Raw genomic sequence first — 6163 nt, forward strand, 5'->3', positions numbered from 1 at the left:
ATAAACTGACATGTAACATTATCATTTAGTAACCATAATCTTGTGCCATTTCCTAAATCAGAAAGGAGTTTTGAACCGTAAATTGGAAGCTAGAATCTCGATTAGAAATCTACAATAACATTGACTCATTAAACCACTCATTGATTACATGTAAGAGGTTGGTTGGACAAGCCTTTCACCAAATTATGAAAATGCAGGCTAGTACTAGTGTAAGAGTATAATGGTTTCTTTTTCTCAATGTCAGCGCTAATTCCTCTACTTTCCCATTCCCATCATGGGCGTGGATTCTTAATCCATGAACCTAATATTCATTGCACCTAATATTCATTGCACCGTACCAAACCTGAATTGTCATATTAATTCGCAAATCGAATCAAACCAACAAATTTTCGAATTTCTTTTCGGCAGTACAGTGGAGTTTGGTAACTATGGTATAAAGAGATGTGAGATGATATAATGGATGATCACAATGTGAAAAAGAAGTGCAGGGTCACATAAATCCTTTTTTAGAAATCTCAAAGGCTCTAGAAATCCATGGCCACAAAGTCTCCTTCCCCTCCACGCCTCTCAACATTTCCAGAATGAGGTCTTTTGTACACTTCACAAGTGGCCACGTCGAATTGATCTGTTGGCACTGTCGTTACTGCCAACGGAGGGCCTCACACCCGGCGGAGAATGCAGTGACATCCCACTAGAAATATTGTTTCCTCCCTTCAAGGCACTGGACGTGTTGGAAATATTAATCCCAATCACTGTCTTAAACACACTAACAAACACCATGCTTTCCCAGTTAACTACTACACTGTTGTGATTTTGTTTGTAGGTGAAAAGACTGAAGTCAGAACAGAAGTACATTGTTGACCATTCCGCTTCACAACAGAGAATTTAAGGCATTTAATGTATTTTTGTAAATATATATGGGCAAGCATTCACTCTGTGACTGTTGCCCACACTCCACAACACCTGCAAGTTCAAAAAACCAATTACTATGTAAAATCACCAATGTTGCATATTAATTATTTTCTCTATCATTTATTAATGTCAAATTTGTATGTTGAGATAAATATGGATGTAAAAGTAATTTTGTAAGTTGGGCAAGTTAGAGAGCAAGTGAGGAAAAATGGTGGAGAAAATATTGGTGGGCGCGTGAAAACCGGTTTGATGGAGGTTTACAAAGGTTTACTCTACAACCCCAGTGATGCGTAAATCACACTAAGTGTTTTGTGTTTTTCACTTGGAGCTGCAGCCTCCATTTATCACGCCAATGCCAATGTAATTTCCTTATGTTTTGACATATAATATAAAGTGTGGCTAGTTGTGTTATGGTATTAATCTTTCACAAGTAGATTTACCGCAACCTTTTTTGTTTTACTTTGTTTTACCATGAATGAGTTTTGTGTTTTAATTAAGCCCCTGTGTAGTTGTGATTTCCTTGCTGCAACTAAAGTTGACTCCAACGCAACCTATTTCTGAGTGAGACTCCTCTCCTCTGCCCTGTAGAATTTTTCTAACATGGTATCAGAGAGGGAAAATTTAAGCATATTTATCAGCAGGTAGAAAGCTTTTTTCTTCACTCAAAAATGGCAACATCAAGCACAAGCTTGACTAATCCTTAGGTACATTAGTTTAATGGAAAAATTTATGATTATTGGGCTATTACAATGAAGGCCCTATTTTCTTCTCAAGACATTAGGTATTTGGTGGAGAATGGTTTTAAAAAACCAGCAGATGCAGCATCATACAATGCCTTGTCTCAGGAAGAAAGAGATTTGTTGAGGGACACAAAGAACAAGGATTGAAAAGCCCTGTTCTATATTTTCCAAGAAATTCATGAAATTATTTTCTCAATGGTTGCAGCATCAACGAAGTCCAAGGGAGAATGGGACACCCTCCAGATAGCCTACCAAGGCATGGCAAAAGTCAAGACAATAAAACTGCAAATGTTGAGAAGAGATTTTGAGAAAGTTTGTATGAAAGAGTCTGAGAATGTAGACTCATTTTTTACACATGTAATTGGGTTGGTTACTCAAATCAACTCTCATGGCGAGACACATGAAGAAAGGAGAGTAGTTGGGAAAGTTTTGAGAAGTTTTCTAGCAAGGTTTGATGCCATAGTTGTGGCCATAGAAGAAAAAAAGGATCCCTCACAGTTCTCAGTGGATAAGCTTCATGCGTCATTGGTTTCTCATGAACAAGGACTTAATAGAGCAACAAGCTCCTCATTGGAGCATGCCTTCAAGACACAAGTTTTATTTGGTCAAGGTAGAGGCAGACGAAGATCATATGATAGAGGAAGAGGAAGAAGCCCACACAAAGGTGGAATACACAACCCGTCAAGCTCAAGTGGAAGGGGCAACAATCAAAATCCAAGTCAAGAACCAAGCCAAAATCAAGCACAAGGTTAGAGGTATGATAAATCTCAAGTTCAATTTCATTACTCTAAGAAGTATGGTCATTATGCAAATGAGTGTAGAAAGAAGCAATATGACATTAGTAACAAACCAAGTGTAAATTTCACATAAGAAAATCAAAACAATGATAGCATGTTTTTAGCATGTAACATAGCACAAGAAAAACAAAGTGATGTATGGTATCTAGATTCAAGGTGTAGCAACCACATGTCAGGGAACATAGAAATGTTTTCCAATCTAGATGAAAGTGTCAAATTTGAAGTGACATTAGGGACCGAAAGCAAAGTCTCTATCATGAGAAAAGGAAGATTTAATATCCTAACAAAGAAGGGGGAGAAGAAGTACATCTCAAATGTTTACTTTGTCCCCGGTCTGAAGCATAACCTCATAAGCATTGGACAACTCATGAAAAAGGGCTACAATGTCTTCTTCGAAAATGATGTGTGCACAATTTTGGATAGGTCTCCAAGCAGACAGATGATTGCAAAGGTTCAGATAACAAGCAATAGAATATTTCCCCTAAAGATGAGATTGGATTTGATGGACAAAGGTGCACAAGCACAACTATCAATGAACTCACAAGAGGATGGAAGAAAAGATGCAACTATCACACATGTAAACTTTCAAGTGGAAGTTAAATATTAGATTCAATTATGGAATTTGAGATTTGGTCATCTCATGATCTAGGTGGATCTCCAAACACCAGTGGCATGAAAAAAGGCTCAAATTTCAAAGTGGTGGAAAGTTGATTAACCTGACATCAGATCGAAGTGCTCGTCGCCCTCATTCCAACAACACTCCAATCAGAGTCCATATGAAGAATATAGAAGCAGTCAAAGTTTAGGGTTGACTTACTCATGTGGCAGGCTTAAGGAGGGCGCAATTTTGCAAGAATCTAGCACCAGAACCTGACTAGTTTTTTCGGTGAAATTGTGGGTCCATTAATTTGTCTAATATCCCCTAAGGTTCTAGAAAATTTTTAAATTGGGTGGTAGGCCATGAACCCCGCTGCCCTTGGTGGTAGAAATAACAAAATTAAATTAAAAAAGGGGGCTGGCGTCCATGACCGCGCCTCCCCCGGTAACCACACATCACACATATATATATATATATATATATATATATATATATATATATATATATATATATATATATATATATATATGGCAGGCGAGCTGTTAAACCTATCACCCCACCACTCATCATTCACCATATACCACGACGGAAATGGGGGGAGCGGGCCACCGGACCGACAAACCCGTGACACATAACAATCAATTAACTATTATCTAGTAAAAAAGTGAGGGGCGGGATTTGATACCCCGACCCCTTGGTAACCACTTTACATTTTTAACAAGCGCGCCACCGATTCCTCTTGGGATATCCACCCGAAAAAAAAAAAAAAAAAAAAAAATATATATATATATATATATATATATATATAAAAACCTTCCTGCACAGTGCATTGGGGGAGAGAGAAATGCGCTTTTCGAGGCAGATGATTTGCAGGAGGCAGAACCATGAGCAGGCCTATGACAGAGGGTAGAACCTTGCTTGAGCACATTTTCCAAGGGGTTAGTTTTGGTTTAGTGTGAGAATTGGGCAAGTTTTATATCGATTTTGCACGTTTCGGTGACAGGAACTCAATGGTGATGCTAATTTCTGCAACATATCTCTCCATTTTTAGCCATTTTCCTGATTGGAGGTATAAGACTCCTTTTTATAAATGTTGAATGTACTTCTTCTTTATCATGCCGCTTAATGAATGAAGGCCTCCCCATTGATCGAGCAAGGCCTGAAGACGTAGTCCAAATTGGATTAACTTCGTTATCAATTCTCTTATCTTATTTTCATGATTTTATGTGTTTCTCCTCTTCTTTCATATGCACATTAAACTTCTATGGTTAAGCTACAATTTATCCATGTAATTCTTTAATACATCTATAAGCAAAAGATCTTGGATCAAGTGGTATCAGAGTAGGTCTTTGTAGATGTGAATTGCATGATTATTGCTAACAAGAAACAAGCTACGAAGAGATGAAGGGAAACTAAAGTCTTTTGATCCCAAAGTGGGGCATGCACATCGAAGGTGAAACATGGAAGATGAAGAGGCTCCTTATGAAGAGGAGCACAATTACTGCAAAACCTGCTATACAATGGAAGAAAAGGTTGATCCATTTCTTTCAAGGCTGGAGAAAGAAGAAGAGAGAAAGCTAGAAGAACAAGGTTCGGTGCATGGAAATGGTAGAGAAGAACCCCCTCTTTCTCCTTCCATGAGTGAAAGTTATTCTTCCCCTCATCACCATCATCATAGGAATTCAAGGGATGCATCTAAGAAACCTTTCTTTAAATTAGATGTCAAGTTTTATCTTCCCATGTATAACGGTGAATGTAATGCAGAAAATATTAATAACTGGATTAGGCAGATTGAAATCTACTGTAGGATTCAGTAGATCAAATAGGACGAGGCAAAGATCTAGTCAGCCTCTCTTCCGCTGAGTGGCACCGCTCTCGTCTGGTGGGAGATTAAATTGCGAAGCAGTAAGAGTGTGGGTAATCTTCTTTCCTCATGGCCCAATTATATTTCTCCATTAAAGGAACAACTTTATCCCTTGGGTTATCAGCAAAAAGCCTTAATGGATTGGAAATACTTAAGGCAAGGCAGAGGTCAAGATGTTCAAAGCTTTACAGAGGAATTTAGAAAACAAGCACTTAATTTGGGCATTGCACTTGACTCACCTGAAGTAGTAACTAAGTATATTGGATCATTATATAGTTACATTAGTCAGTCATTATTATTGTTTGAACCAACTACTATTGACTTGGCCAGTGTAAAGGTATTTCACCTTGTTAACAGTGGAAAAAATGAAAGAGATGATCATTCCAAGAAACCACATTTCAAACCTCCAAATGTAAAATCCTAAGTGAAAGGAAAGTGAAAGGAGATGAGGACAACATCAACCAAGAAAGATGAAGGAGAAAGGCCTTATTTCACTCACTACAAAAATGAAGGTCATGACGACGATCATTGTTGGAAATTGTACCCAGAAAAGAGACCAAAGAAGTATGGAGGAAAAGGAAATCAGAAGACAGTGGCAACTGTGCAGCAAGACCTTAGATCCGATTCCAGAGATGAAGCATTGAGCACGACAGCGAGAACAAAATGTACTCTTACACCTCATGTTAATTTTGAATCACATGAAAGCACTAGTTCAACCAATGAGTCTCTTACTAATGAATGAAAAATAATTGAGTTATTTCATATTAGATTTGTCATAAATAATACAAAAGTGGAAACTCTATTTGATACCAGATCCCAAGCAAATTTAATTTGACAGTCCTTGGTAAAGAAGATAGGCTTAAAAACCCAACCACATCCAAAAAATGACCCTCTTGGATGGATACATGATAAATCAAAATTGGATGAAACTAAACAGTGCAAGGTTAAATTTGTGATTACTTCTAAGTTAGTGAATGAGGTAGAACTTGATGAGATACCATTGGATATCCGTGGCATGGTGTTAGGGAGTCTATACTTATATGATAGAAAAGCAGTCTTCTTCTGTCATGAAAACAAATACCAAATCACAAAAGATGGGGTAGAATATATTGTAAGGGCTCATCAAACTAAAATCAATTCCAACCTTGTAAGTGCAGGATGAATGAAGAGGTTGGTGAACTCTAGTAAGGGTTGCATGCTTATGGTTGTAAGAAGAAAAGATGAAGAATTATCTGATGCTTTCCATGGTTGT

This window comes from Pinus tabuliformis, chromosome 1_1 (assembly GCF_031772625.1).
Source record: "Pinus tabuliformis cultivar Carrire ecotype Pingquan chromosome 1_1, CPIR1, whole genome shotgun sequence".
NCBI lineage: Eukaryota > Viridiplantae > Streptophyta > Pinopsida > Pinales > Pinaceae > Pinus > Pinus tabuliformis.